Raw genomic sequence first — 16047 nt, forward strand, 5'->3', positions numbered from 1 at the left:
ATCTGGACCATGATACCTTTAGGAAATTCTTCACAAGGAGTCCTAGGTCCACTTGTACTTGTGATTTTTTTTTGAATTTTCTGTCCATTTAGAAAGTAGTCCACATCTTTATCCCTTCTGCCAAAGTCCACTTCCCTACAGTTTGCCCATTTGCTGCAAACACCTCAAAACTACCTGCCACTTCCCCTCTCTTCATATTGTCTGCAAACTTGGCAGCAAAGCCATTAATTCCTTTGTCCAAGTTATTGACGTATAACATGAAAAGAGGCGGTCCCAATACCAGCCCTTGTGGCACACCATTAGTCACTAGCAGCCACCAGAAAAGGCCCCCTTTATTTGCACACTTTGCTTCATGCCAGTCAGCCAATCTTCTATCCATGCTAGTACCTTTCCTGTAATATCAGGGGCTCATCCTCATTTGTAACAACTTCTAACTCTCCTTTATCCATCCTCCCTGGCATTTCCTCAAAGAATTCCAACAAATTTGTCAGGTAATATTTCTCCTTAATGAAAGCATGCTGATTTTGGCCTATCTAATCATGTGCCTCCAAGTACCCCAAAACTTCTTCCTTAATAATAAACTCTAACATCTTTCCAACTATTGAAGTCATACTAACTGGCCTATAGTTTGTTTTCTTCTGCCCCCTCCCTTCTTGCAGAGTGGAGTGACATTTCCAATTTTTCAGTCCTCTAGAACCATTCCAAACTCCATAATTGCATGACTGTGACCAAAATGATACTTCATTGTTCTTGTCCATTAACAAAGATTATGCAAACAGAGGCACAGATATTAAAGTCAATGAAATTGCAGAACAGTTCAATGTTCCCTATATACAGTGTGTAAATAATAGCTAGATGTGTCTATTGTCTTTCCACAACCAAAGACACAGAAGATCGAACAAGTAACTATACAATGTTTGAGGATTACTGACTCGAATCTCCTAGAGTTTCATTAGTGGAAGTGGCTGATAAAGATCATGACAGATTGTATATCACTGGGCCATAGAGTCATAGAGTCAACAACATGGAAAACAGACCCTTCAGCTCATTGTATCCATGACAGCCAACATGCATCTATCCAGATGAATCCCATTTCCTAGTAATTAGCCTGCAGCCTTCTGTATCATTGTGCTTCAACTGCTCATCTAGTACTTGTTAAATGTGAGAACACCTACCTCCACTACACAGATAGAATCATAGAACCATAGAACATTTCAGCACAGAAACAGGCCTTTTGGCCCTTCTTGGCTGTGCCGAACCATTTTTCTGCCTAGTCCCACTGACCTGCACCTGGACCATATCCCTCCACACACCTCCCATCCATGTACCTGTCCAAGTTTTTCTTAAATGTTAAAAGTGAGCCCGCATTTACCACTTCATCTGGCAGCTCATTCCACACTCCCACCACTCTCTGTGTGAAGAAGCCCCCCCATGTTCCCTTTAAACTTTCCCCCCTTCACCCTTAACCCATGTCCTCTGTTTTTTTTTTCTCCCCTAGCCCCAGTGGGAAAAAGCCTGCTTGCATTCACTCTATCTATACCCATCGTAATTTTATATATCTCTATCAAATCTCCCCTCATTCTTCTATGCTCCAGGAAATAAAGTCCTAACCTATTCAACCTTTCTCTGAAACTGAATTTCTCAAGTCCCGGCAACATCCTTGTAAACCTTCTCTGCACTCTTTCAACCTTATTAATATCCTTCCTGTAATTTGGTGACCAAAACTGTACACAATACTCTAAATTCGGCCTCACCAATGCCTTATACAACATTCCAACTCTAACTGAGGAAAAAGAAGAATAACATTTTAACATTAATCAACAACCATTTGAAGTGATTGGAAGTATGTGGGGTCACATATCACCACAGATTACACAATAAAGGAATTAAGGTCTATGTGTACCGCACTGTGTCCTTGAGAATAAAGCATTCCAAATAATAGTCCACAGATCAGATCATTTCAGTTATGAAGAGAAAAACAAAGCACTGATTCACTTCACTTTACCATCTGACTTACAATGGAAAGGGCACTGTATGTGTTAAGAGAAGCATTGAAGGCATGGCTTATTGGAGTAAATTAAATATTGTAATGAAATATTGGAATTTTCAGCATTCCTTCTGAACTATAGAACAATGCCATGCACTGTGACCTGATAGATATGTACAGTGACGTTAACATACATGAGACAGTGTGCAGTTGAGTCTTGTTCAGCCCAATTTGACAGAAAATTGAAGGAAATATAATCCTAGCAAAGTGAGCATCATGGCCCAAGCCACATGGTGCAAAGGTCTCATTTGCAAGATAGAATTCAGGTACTGGGAACGCCTTGTCAGTCAGAGATGAGATAAGGCCCAATGTTAAGGAGACTATTGGAGGTACGTGGTTCCAACAATTATCAGAACAACATTAGTAAGGAATGCAGAACAATGATACTGATGCAGAAAAATAGCAAATGCGACAATGTCTTATAAAGATTTCCACAGTTATTTAAAAATCCATAGTATTTCTCATGAGAATGAAGATGAGGCTACATCAATAAATCCAGATATAAGTCCGTAAGATATAGGGGCAGATTTTTACCATTTGGCCCATCGAGTCTGCTTTGTCATTTCATCATGGCTGATCTAATTTTCCTCTCGGCCCCAATCTCCTGCCTTCTCCCCGTATCCATTCATGCCCTGACCATAGGCTCAACCTGCAACTTAACCTTTAAGGAATCCTGCGCAAGGACTCCCAAATCCTTTCTCACCTCGGCTTTTTGTATTTTCTCTCCATTTAGAAAGTAGTCAACCTTTTTATTTCTTCTACCAACATACATGACCATACACTTCCTGACACTGTATTCCAGCTGCCATTTCTTTGCCCATTCTCCTAATCTGTCTAAGTCCTTCTGTAGCCTCTCTACTTCCTCAAAACTACATACCCCTTCATCTTTCTTCATATTATCCACAAACTTTGCTACAAAAGCCATCAATTCTATTGTCCAAATCATTGATATATAATGTAAAAGAATCAGTCCCAAAACAGACCCTTGTGAAACACCACTAGTCGCTGGTAGCCAGCCAGAAAGATTCTCTTTACTCCCACTCTTTGCCTCCTGCCAATCAGACACTGCTTTGTCCATGCTAGAATCTTTCCTCAAATACCACGGGCTCACAGTTAAGCAACCTTGTGTGTGGCACCTAGTTGAAAGGTCATTACTAATGCCTCTGTAATCTCTTCAGCAACATCTTTCAGAACTCTGGGGTGTACACCATCTGGCCCAGGTGACTTACCTACCTTCAGACCTTCCAGTTTCCCAAGAACATAGAAAACATAGAAAACCTACAGCACAATACAGACCCTTTGGCCCACAGGGTTGTGCCAAACATGTCCCTACCTTAGAATTTACTAGATTTCCCCATAGCCCTGTATTTTTCTAAGCTCCATGTACCTATCCAAAAGTCTCTTAAAAGACCCTATTGTATCCATCTCCACCAGCGTTGCCAGTAGCCCATTCCACACACTCACCACTCTCTGAGTAAAAAACCTACCCCTGATATCACCTCTGTACCTACTCCCCAGCACCTTAAACCTGTGTCCTCTTGTGGCAACCATTTCAGCCCTGGGAAAAAGCGTCGGACTATCCACACGATCAATGCCTCTCATCATCTTATACACCTCAATCAGGTCACCTCTCATCCTCTGTCGCTCCAAGGAGAAAAGAACCTTCTGTCTGGTTATGATAATTTCACACACTTCATTTCCCCTGACACCTGGAACTTCCACCATACCTCTAGTGTCAGACGGATGGAAAGTACTTATTTAGTCTGTCTGCCATTTCCTTGTCCCCTTTTACTACCTCTCCAGCATTGTTTTCCAATGGTTCAATATCTACTCTTTCTTCTCTTTTACACTTTATTAATCCGAAGAAACATTTGGTATCCTCTTGAATATTATTGGCTAGCTTACTTTTATGTTCCAGCTTGACTTTCTTAATGACTTTTTTTTAGTTGCCCTCTGTTGGTTTTTAAAAGCTTCCCAAACCTCTAGCTTTTCACTAATTTTTGCTGTATTATATGCCCTCTCTTTGGCTTTTATGTGTTATGATATTCTTACAACAAACGGTTGATATAAAACCACTGCTGAGATCACACTGTGCAAATATTGTTGATTTAGTTAAATTTGTAAAACTTGTTAAAATATAAATCAGGTCATTTTCTTAATAGAAGTGGAAATTAAATGTGACATCAGTTATGATCAATAACAGTTGCTTTAAGACTGACGTCCCTTTAAACAGTGTGTCATGTAACTCCTTGGAGTTAAAGGACTGCAGTGCAGAAGAGCCACCAAGAACATTCTGGAGGCTGCTGAAAAGGCCTTGCGGTGGCTGTGGATCTGGAGGGGGGATCCGTGGATTACTGCGCCGCTTGGGCACAAGTCAGGGGCTGATCACCCCTGGCTGGGTCGCCTGGTCGAGGTTGTCCGATGATTAAAGAACCGAAACACCCTATGACCCCAGGTTCATCATTGAAGATGTGTCCAAGTAGCACCAGAAGGTGTGTTCTACAACTACCACATCTGACTCAACCAGTGACCTCCAGGAAAGTCTGGATAACGACCATGAATGGAATGGTGATGGCTGGAGAGACAGCAGACAGCGCGGAAAGACGGCAAACGGGGCAGCAAGGGCCAAACCGAAGGGAACCGAAGATCAGCCAGCTGAGACAAGAACTCAAGTGTCTGAAGTGCCAATGTAATTTGGCCAAGGAGGAGGAGAAAACTGCCCTGTCAGACCTTACAGATATCATAAGGAGGAGGCTCATCACACTCAGGTGGGCTGAGTGGCAACGAAGGAAGGGCAAGGAGAGGGCCCAAAAGTGCAGTGCTTTCATTACCAATCCCTTCAGCTTCACCAAGAGGATACTAGGAAAGAAGCAAAGTGGCCACCTCACTTGTTCCGTAGAGAAGATAAACCACCGTCTCAGTATCACCTTCAGTGACACCTCGAGAGAGCAGGACCTCGGCCCACGTGAGGCACTGGTGACACCTCCAGAACTGGTGACCCAATTTGACATCTCTGAACCCACCCTGAATGAGGTCAAAGAAGCAGTCCACGCAGCAAGAGCAAGTTCCGCCCCTGGCCCCAGTGGAGAGCCTTACAAAGTCTACAAGCAGTGCCCAAGGCTCCTTGTGCGACTCTGGAAGATCTTAAAGGTGATCTGGCGGAGAGGGAAGGTCGCTGCTCAGTGGAGGCACGCGGAGGGTGTCTGGATACCAAAAGAAGAGGGTTCAAGCAACATCGAGCAGTTTCGTATTATCTCACTGCTCAGCGTTGAAGGAAAGATCTTCTTCAAGATTGTGGCCCAACGTTTAACTGAGTTCCTCTTGAAGAATGGATACATAGACACCTCAGTATAGATGGGAGGAGCCCCAGGAATACCTGGATGCCTAGAGCATACAGGAGTGGTGACCCAGCTGATCCAGGAGGCAAGGGAGAACAGAGGAGACCTTGCAGCACTCTGGCTAGACCTAACCAACGCCTATGGATCCATCCCACATGAGCTCATTGAAACAGCACTGACAGGACACCATGTTCCAGGGATGATCTGAAACCTCATTCTGGACTATTACAGCAACTTCAGGTTGAGAGTCTCCTCGGGTCTTTGACATCTGCCTGGCATCGGCTGCAGAAGGGCATAATCACTGGCTGCACAATCTCGGTGTCACTCTTCTCATTGGCCATGAACATGATTGTCAAGTCAGCGAAGGTAGAATGTGGAGGCCCCATGTCTAGATCTGGTACTCGGCAGCCCCCCATAAGGGCATTCATGGACGACCTGGCGGTGATGGCAACATCTGTCCCTGGGTGCAGATACTCCTTCAAGGGCTGGAACGGCTCATCTCATGGGCAAGGATGAGCTTTAAACCAGCCAAGTCCTGGTCTCTGGTCCTCAAGAAGGAAAGTGTGGCCGACCAGTTCCGCTTTACCCTGGGAGGGATCCAGATTCCAATGATGACAGAAAAACCAGTCAAGAGCCTGGGCAAGATCTTCGACAGTTCCCTGAAGGACACAGCCGCACTCCAACAAAGAAGGGGCCGGGGCTTTGCTGGCCATTCATTTCAGCGGACTCTAAAACTCCTTGGAGTTAAAGGACTGCAGTGCAGAAAAGCCACCAAGAACATTCTGGAGGCTGCTGAAAAGGCCTCGTGGCGGCTGTGGATCTGTGGACTAGTGCACCACTTGGACACAAGTCAGGGGCTGATCACCCCTGGCTGGGTCGCCCGGTCGAGGGTGTCTGCTGATTAAAGATCCAAAACACCCTATGACCCCTGGTTCATCACTGAAGATGTGTCCAGAAGGTGTATTCTACAACTACACTTCTCTGAACTGTATCAAGGCACATGGAAAATTCCAGGTATAGTTTGCAAGGAATCCTTGATTGCTCAAAACATATCTTGAATAAAAACAAAAATTAAGCAAATTCTCAAAAGGTCAGACATATGATTTACATATACAGTATATACCCTGAAAAAGTATCTTGTGCTTTCCCAGAGTATATGAAGAATAAAGTCTTCTTGGGCTTCCAGCCAGGTACAGGTATTGATTTTAACCAATATTTCAATGAAAGGCTCAGCCATCTTCATCGGGGATGACGTCTGGGTATGTCTAGTCTGGTGGTACCTATACCCCCATCGTCCACCCCTTCTGATTTGTTAGTCCACATCCAATCAGGTTTCTACCTGCCCACCTTGTTTACAATCAAATTCCAGTTTTTACTTAGGGTGAGACCTTAGTCTTTGTTAAAATTCTTTTCCTCTAGTTTTATTTCAACGGCACACAAAGTAGTTTTGTGCCGTCAAAGTCAATCCTATGGCCAATGCAAATACAATTTTCTGCGAACGCTAATTTCTCTGGGTAACCCAAACAGACACACCTCCTGTGCATCTTGAAGTTGTTGGTGAATGCAGCAGGCCAGGCAGCATCTCTAGGAAGAGGTACAGTTGACGTTTCGGGCTGAGAACCTTCGTCAGGCCTAACTGAAAGAAGAACTAGTAAGAGATTTGAAAGTGGGAGGGGGAGGGGGAGATCCGAAATGATAGGAGAAGACAGGAGGAGGCCACTGTAAAGATGAAGCCACACTCAGGTTGGAGGAACAACACCTTATATTCCGTCTGTGTAGCCTCCAACCTGATGGCATGAACATTGACTTCTCAAACTTCCGCTAATGCCCCACCTCCCCCTCGTACTCCATTGGTTATTTATTTATCTACACACATTCTTTTTCTCTCTCTCTCCTTTTTCTCCCTCGGTCCCTCTCACTACATCCCTCGCCCATCCTCTGGGTTCCCCCCCCCCCTTTTCTTTCTCCCTAGGCCTCCTGTCCCATGATCCTCTCATATCCCTTTTGCCAATCACCTGTCCAGCTCTTAGCTCCATCCCTCCCCCTCCTGTCTTCTCCTATCATTTCGGATCTCCCCCTCCCCCTCCCACTTTCAAATCACTTACTAGCTCTTCTTTCAGTTAGTCCTGACGAAGGGTCTCGGCCTGAAACGTCGACTGTACCTCTTCCTAGAGATGCTGCCTGGCCTGCTGCGTTCACCAGCAACTTTTATGTGTGTTGCTTGAAATTCCAGCATCTGCAGATTTCCTCATGTCTGTGCATCTTGATGCAGGTTTCCACTGTGTGTCCCATCTCGCCGATATACGCTGCTCTGCATTCACTGTAAACGTTTCATTGGCAGTAAACGCCAGCCAACCTGAGTCCCAGGTCATCTTTGACCTACATGAGCTGTGACTGAAGCTCCATTATGGGTTTGTGAATGGTAAAAATCTGGTATTTCTTCAGGATCCTGGTGACCCTTCCAAAAACCATGGAAACATAGGGAAGACAGGCATTAGTGACAGGTTCCCCTGTTAAGTTTCCTGGTTTTTCCGTTGGGCTTTATAAGGGCCCGATTGATTACCTTCACCTTGTAGCCATTCTGTAGGAAAGTCAGTGCGTAATCATTTTATTTCCTCGGGGAGACTCTCTGGATCCAAAATCGTTTTCGCATGGTGAATCAAAGTAGAAGTCCTGTTCCTGGACATTCTAATACAATGGAAATCAGACGGTAGCCTCAGACATGGCATCGATAGGAAACCCACTCACACGGACTTATACTTCAACACTAAAAGCCACTATCACGCCTCCCAACATGGAGTGGTTCCTTCTAACTTTGATTAACCGTGTGGAAACTATTTGAAAGTGTCTGGTAATGAAAGCCATTGAAATAAAACTGCAGGAAAAGAATTTTAACAAGGAGGAAGGTCTTGCTCTACGTACGAGCTGGAATTCAATTGTAAACAATGTGGGAGAGTGGAAAACTGATTGGGTGTGAACTAACCAATCAGGAGGGACGGATGACGGAGGTATAAGTACCACCAGACTAGACGTGCCCAGGCATTGTCCCTGATGAAGATGGCAGAGTTTGTCATCAAAACGTCAGTTATAAGCAATACCTGCACCCGCTGAAAGCCTGAGAGGAGTTTATTCGTAGTATATACCCTGATTTAGCACTTCAAGTCTCATATATAAGACTGTGTACGTTCCGCCACAGGGCTTGTCTGTGGTTAGAAACTCACGGAGAGCCACTGTCTCAAGATTCTTTACAGAATAAATGAACCAGATGTGAAAATGCAATTTTCTCTAGCAAATGAGGTCCATTGTCTAATTAGGCTCCAGCTTCAGGTCTCTATCTTGTATTATTACCAGTCCTTGACCTTAACATAAGGCTGAAATAATTTCCATACCAAGATTCTCAAATATCAGGGCAATTAATAGAACTGTCATTTAGTTGGTATAAATTTTCCAGAACTGTGACTGTTAACCACCCAATAGTAAATGCAGAAGCATGAAATTGCCAATTAATGCTCAACTAATAGAAATTTTTGCCGGTCCTTTTCTTAAAAATTGTTATTTCTTCTTATAAATTTCTTACAAGTCCTGAATGATGGAGTCCTTTTATTTGAAAATAGTTCTTTCAGCCCAGCAAACAAAAAAAAAAGAAGCCAAATGCAATGTGGCAATTTATAAAGCAACCAGCTAAGATCCTTATCAGGGCCATTCATCAGTCTCTGAGAGTCTGATATAAATGTCAGATCAAAGACAGTGCCGGCCTGCATACTTAAGCAGTCTGCCCTCAGTGATTGGTATGTGTGCAGTTCAGCCATTTGCAAGTCAATCTGAAAATTGCTTCAGGTTGACCATTCGTGTTCCATGGATTATCCACACTCCAGACTCTGACTGTGATATTCTCATTTTACAGACAAGAAACAGATTGAAAATTGCCTAACATTATTCAATTATAAAAGTACTGCTCTTCCAGAAAGCAATAAAGAAAGAGAGCGGTCACAAAGCTAATCTGCAAGGCCCCATCAATGGGAAGCCTTTCACATATTATTCTAAGTCTAAAATTCATTCTTCTATGCACAAAAATGTTATTCCAACTGATACGTTTTGTAACTCCAAAACATAAAAAACTAATTGAAATAAAAACTCAGGAGAGCTGAAGATAACTCAAGTATATTCTTAGTTTTACTTTTTAGCAAGGGGCACATATATCATGTAGAGGTGTCATGACGTATGCAATTCACGTATTTTTACACCTAACCCATATGAATTATTTAAATAAATAAAGAATGCTTACAGAAACTATATATTTACAATATTACTCAAATATTAAATACACAACCTTCCTGTTTAGCTATAAACTCCAACTCAATAGAGAATGCATCTCAACTACATATAGATACACACATATGAGGGGTGATTGATAAGTTCGTGGTCTAAGGTAGAAGGAGTCAATTTTGGAAAACCTAGCACATTTATTTTTCAACATAGTCCCTTCCTACATTTAGACACCTAGTCCAGCGGTCGAGGAGCATACAGATCCCTTCTTTGTAGAAGTTGGTGTCTTGGACCTCCAGAAAGTGGTCCACAGCAGGGCTGATTGATAAGTTAGTGGCCTAGGGTAGAAGGAGATGAGTTATTAACTTCAAACTTTCTGCATAATCACTCAAAAAATTGAACTGCACATGCACATAACGAGAACTGTATAACTCTGCTTGGTAGCTGAGACGTGAGGCTGTGAAACAGTCTTAGTTTCTGGGGCCTCCTCCATGGCGGTTGCAGGAGTCGATTCTGGGACTGCAAGAAGTGGTTCGGACAGCTCTGGGCAACTTTCTTCTGGATGTTCAAGCAATACACATCAAAGTTGCTGGTGAACATAGCAGGCCAGAAAGCATCTCTAGGAAGAGGTACAGTCGACGTTTCGGGCCGAGACCCTTCGTCAGGACTTGTGTTTGCGTTTCTTCTGGATGTGTTGGCACTGAACAATGTGGATCATAATGTGTGAAAACAGTGTCACAGTCTCTGATGTCACCCTTTCCTTTACCTTTAAGAAAGCAACCTTACACAGCATTATCCATTACCAATTCTACCTGATCTGTAGTAACAAGTTCAAGGGGTGGGGCACAGTAGCCAGGTTTGGCAGGAACCTATTATAGTAATTAAAAAATCCTAAAAAGGACCAAAGCTGTGACACATCCTTTGGTCTTGGGGCATCCACCAGTCCTCGAATTTTCTCAGCACACTTGTATAAATATTGTGTGTTAATGGTGTGACCACAGTAAGCGATGCTTGCTTTAAAGTATTTCCACTTCTTGCATTGTGCTCTGAACCCATAATCTTCAAATCTTTTTAATGCTGTCTTGAGAATTTGGAGATGTTCCTTGTCATCCTTACCAGTAACAACGATGCCATCCAGCACCTGGTACATGGCTTCTGCCTGAGTGCAGGTGCAGATGCTGCTCCAAAAATAAGCCTGCTGTAGCAACAAAGCCCTTTGTGAGGTGAGAAACACTTAGGTCTCTTCCATCTACATCTGTAGGTAGTCTTCAGCTAAGTCCACTTTGCTGGAGTGTTTTTATCCAGAAACGTTTACTAAACTATCCTGGGCAGAAGGTATTGATCTACTTTCTGTACTGGGTTGATTGTGACCTTAATATCACCACAGATCCTGGCAGACCCATTCTTCCTGGTGACTGGGACCACTAGCATTGCCAAAGGGCTCCACTCAACCTTGGAAAGAGTTCCTTCAGCCTCCACGCAATCTAGCTCACTAGCTACTTTATTACAGATGTTGTAAGGAACTGGATGGTCTTTGCAAAACTTGGGCCTGGTATTTTCATTTAACATTATTTTACCCTTGCCATATTTCAACACTGCTCTGGGATCATCCAGTACCTTTCTTAATTTGCTTTCAGTTGGCTCTATTACAGGGGGTGTGGCATGAAAATGGTGGATGGATCACCAATCAAGTTGTTGTTATCCCAGCCAACCACAACCACACAATGCTGCCCACCTGTTTTTATCACATACAAGCCTAATGTGGCTTGTTATTTGTTGTATTTCACTGTTACAAATGTCATTTCCATAGAAGTTTTTCTCCATTATAAATTCTTAGATAGGTATATGCAGGCTTCAGTTTAATATCTTTGAAATACCGTTCAAATTCATTTTGTAGAATAGCTGAAACAGCTGGATCAGTGTCCAAATCCAGCTTAATTAATTTGCCATTCACTTCTGGTGTAAGCCATATTGCTTGTCTATTGCCTATCAAGGTTACCCAGTCCTGCATCATTCTCATCACTATCAGATTTTTCATCAACAGCGTGCAGATTAATGCTTTTTTTGAAAGTGCAACTTGACTTTTTATCTTTTTCCCTTCCTTATACAGTCACCTTATTTTTGTCTGGCTGACATGCTCTTTGTACGTGTCCTATTTTTGTGCATTTTCTGCAAGCTTCACCCTTAAACCTGCATTGGTCTGGTTTATGTAACCCCCCGCCACAATGGTAACACATTTTTTTTTTTTGGCCTGGCATGTTTCTGTTTAGACATTACAATTTTGTTCATGTTCACTTTCATTCCTGACTGCAGCTCAATTGTGTTTCTGTCTGCTGTTTCCATTGATACAGATATATCAATTGCTCTTTTAAATATAAGTTGTGTTTCAATTAGGAGCTGTTTTTGAATGCTTTCTTGTAAGGCTCTACAAACTAAATGATCTCTCAGTGCATCTTTAAGCCCACTATTGAACTGACAAAACTCAGACAACTTCCTCAGTTCAGCAATGTGTGATGAAATGGACTCCTCTTCCTTTTGATTCTGCTTATGAAACTGCTGCAATCAACAATGGCTTGAGTTCAGAATTATCATGCATTAATTTCTTGACATCAGCAAAGTTTGGCTGGTTTGGTTGAAGTAATTAAATTTCTAAGCAAACTGTATGCCTAAACCTCATGCACTCAGCAAAACTGGAACTCGCTTCTCATTGGGTATTTTATTTGCTTTAAAATACCACTCAGCCTATTCCATATACATTTTCCAGTTACCTTTTGTGTAATCCAACACGCCAATCTTTTTGATGTAGCCTTATTGACATCAATGGATCTGGGGTTGAGAGGGTCAACAGCTTTAAGTTCCTCAGCATACGCATCACCAAGGATCTCACGGGGTCTGTACATACCAGCTGTGTGGTGGAAAAGGCACAACAGCGCCTCTTTCACATCAGATGGTTGAAGAAGTTTGATTTGGGCCCCAAAATCCTACTAACTTTCTACAGGGGCACAATTGAGAGCATCCTGACTGGCTGCATCACTGCCTGGTATGGGAACCAGTGCCGGATTAACCTAGTAACAAAAGTAGCATATGCTACTGGCCCCTCATTTTCGAGGGCCCTGCACTAAATGCTTGCAAGCTGCATTCTGGTGAAATCCGCATCTCACCGTATTCTCACGACGATCTGGCAACGCTGTTGTTTTAACGTCAGGGGAGCTGCATGGTATGTGTGTGCAGGCGTGTGTTGGCTTCTTGCTGTGTCGTGGTGACCCTTGTGCTATCTCCCACGCTCCCAAGCCACTGCAGCATGCACTGTTACGCCGCTGGAGGGTACGCCGCCGCGGTGAGCCTGCGACAAGAGATGTGCGACTCAACAGTTTTATGTGACCCAGTTCATGGTTCTTTATTTTTTTCCTGATTTTAGGTAGTCCGAACCAGCTCAGGAACATAGAAGATCGGATAAGACTGTGAGTTTCAACCTGTATTTCCCAAATGAAATGACTTTCAATAAGCAACTAAACAGATAATTTTCAGAACACTATTCCTAGTTGGTTATTGAGTGCATGTGAGCCACAGTCACATAAATTTGTTATTGTTCACACAAATTTGTTATTGTTCACATAAATTTGTTATTGTTATTGATACCACTACTTAGCTGAAATGTGTTGCTGAATGTTGTCAAGAAGCATTCATTTTCTTTCAATTTGTAAAAAGTCTGTAGACATTTTTTTCTGCTTCTACTTATCAGTGGGATCTCCTTTCTGCTGCATTATCTGATGGTGGTGCTCATTTGCCCATTGTGAAAGGAATGTCAGATACCAGGTGGTCAGCTTGTGCAGATGCAACAAAAGCACTTTTACACAGCTTTCCTGCAATAAAACGAGTCTTGGATAACATTGCAAATAACAATGATCAGAAGGCAGAGTGTCGACAACAGGCTCGTGGACTACTTTCAACCATGATGAAGTTGGAAACAGGAATAATGGTCATATTGTGGGATCAAGTTTTACAGCGTTTTCAAATGACTAGTGCTTCTTTGCAATCTTCTGGCCAAGACTTGAATACAGCTCGTGCACTCTGTGAATCCTTGCATGGATATATTCAAGCTATGCGGTCGACTTTTTCAGACATTGAGCAAAAAACCATGGATCTGACTAAGTGTGAAGATTATCAACAGCAAACTTGAAGAAAACACAAGCAAAATCGCGCGTATGATGATTTCAGTGGTTCCAACACTCTTGATCCACTTGTTGAATCTCAAACGCCTTCTCAGAAGTTTAAAAGCCGAACATGTCTTGCCATTATTGACAGCTTGCTTTCTGCCCTGTCAAAAAGGCAGAAAGGTTATCTAAAGGTGAATGGTGTTTTGGATTCCTTCATTAGTTACAGTCGTTTACACCTGAAGAGATCGTAAAGAGGTCATCAAATCTTATTAAATCACATCTGGAAGATCTGGAACAAAGTCTTGATGAAGAATTTGTGCAGTTTACTGAACTGTTGAAAACTGATCTTGCTTCTCATATTGGTGCCAAACAAGACCTTGTAGAGTTACAGTTGTATCATTTGATAACTGACAATTCTTTGGAGTCATGTTTTCTAAAAGTAGAAAATGACTTGTGCATCTATTTGTCACTCATGGTTACCAACTGCAGTGGAGAACGCTCATTTTCAAAACTGAAGAGGATTAAAAATGAACTAAGGAGCATTATGGGTCAAAACAGATTGAACAATCTCACTCTAATGAGCATTGAACATGAACTTCTGCGTGAAATAGACATTTCCAGTATCATCAACAAATTTGCTCGTGCTAAGTCTAGAAAATTTAATTTTTAAGTTGTAGTTTTGTTACTTTGACATTTGAAATTGATACCTACATGTAAGTAATACTATTACTGAAGTGTCAGACATTTGTCGCATTATCTGGCTGTATATCAAATGAAAAAATTGAATTACTTTACTATGCAAGTAAATAATTTATGTTTTAATACATATGTGCATTTTTAAAATTTAGGGCCCCTTTATAACATATGTTACAGGCCCCGCACTAGCTTAATCTAGCCCTGATGGGAACTGTATTTACCCCAATTGCAGAACTCTGCTGAGAGTGGTGCAGACAGTCCAGCGCATCTGTAGATGTGAACCTTCCAGTATTCAGGACATTTACAAAGACTGGTGCGTAAAAAGGGCCCAAAGGATCATTGGGGACCTGAGTAACCCTAACCACAAAATGTTCCAGCTACTATCATCCGGGAAACGGTACCGCAGCATAAAAGCCAGGACCAACAGGCTCCAGGACAGTTTCTTCCACCAGGCCATCAGACTGATTAATTTATGCTGACACAATTGTATTTCTATGTTATATTGACTGTCCTGTTGTACATACTGTTTATTATAAATTACTATAAATTTCACATTGCACATTTAGACGGAGACGTAACGTAAAATGTTTTACTCCTCGTGTATATGAAAGAAGTAAGTAATAAAGTTAATTCAATTCAATTCATTTCTGCTTTTTTTTGAGTATTATCAGCTGGTGTGCACTGTTTATAAACCCATGAATTTTTCTGACTCTGCCTTTTTTTCACTCAATCATCATTCCTTTGTCAAAGAAAACATGCTGCTCCAAATAAAAAAGTGTTGTGCATTTTTCAATGCGACTAATTCTCACAGCGCTCTTTTTTAAACTTGAACGTCTCGCTGCACTTCATCAGGCAGGTAGTTATCTTGGGTTCAATTTAAAAATACCTCGTCACCATTGTTACATTTTAAACAAAAAAACTAATTGGAGAGCCAGGGATAACTCGAGTACATTCTTAGTTTTACTTTTAGCAAGGAGCACACAGAAGAAAGAAGTCTTCAGTGTCCTGCTTCAGTGACTACCGTCCCGTTACACTCACATCCATCATCATGAAGTGTTTCGAGAAGCTCGTCATGAGACACATCAAGACCCTGCTGCCCCCCTCACTGGTCCCCCTGCAGTTCGCATACCGTCCCAACCGCTCAACAGATGACGCCATTGCCGTCACCCTCCACCTGGCCCTAACCCACCTGGACAAAAAAGACACGTACGTTCAAATGCTGTTCATAGACTTCAGTTCAGCATTCAACACAATCATTCCTCAGAAACTGATTGGAAAGCTGAGCCTACTGGGCCTGAACACCTCCCTCAGCAACTGGATCCTAGACTTCCTGACTGGGAGAACTCAGTCTGGATTGGAAGCAGCATCTCCAACACCATCACACTGAGCACGGGGCCCCCCAGGGCTGTGTGCTCAGTCCACTGTCGTTCACTCTGCTGACCCACGACTGTGCTGCAACACACAGCTCACACCACATCATCAAGTTCGCCAATGACACGACCATGGTGGGTCTCATCAGCAAGAACGATGAGTCAGCATACCG

Source organism: Mobula birostris, chromosome 17, assembly GCF_030028105.1.
Source record: "Mobula birostris isolate sMobBir1 chromosome 17, sMobBir1.hap1, whole genome shotgun sequence".
NCBI classification, from domain to species: domain Eukaryota; kingdom Metazoa; phylum Chordata; class Chondrichthyes; order Myliobatiformes; family Myliobatidae; genus Mobula; species Mobula birostris.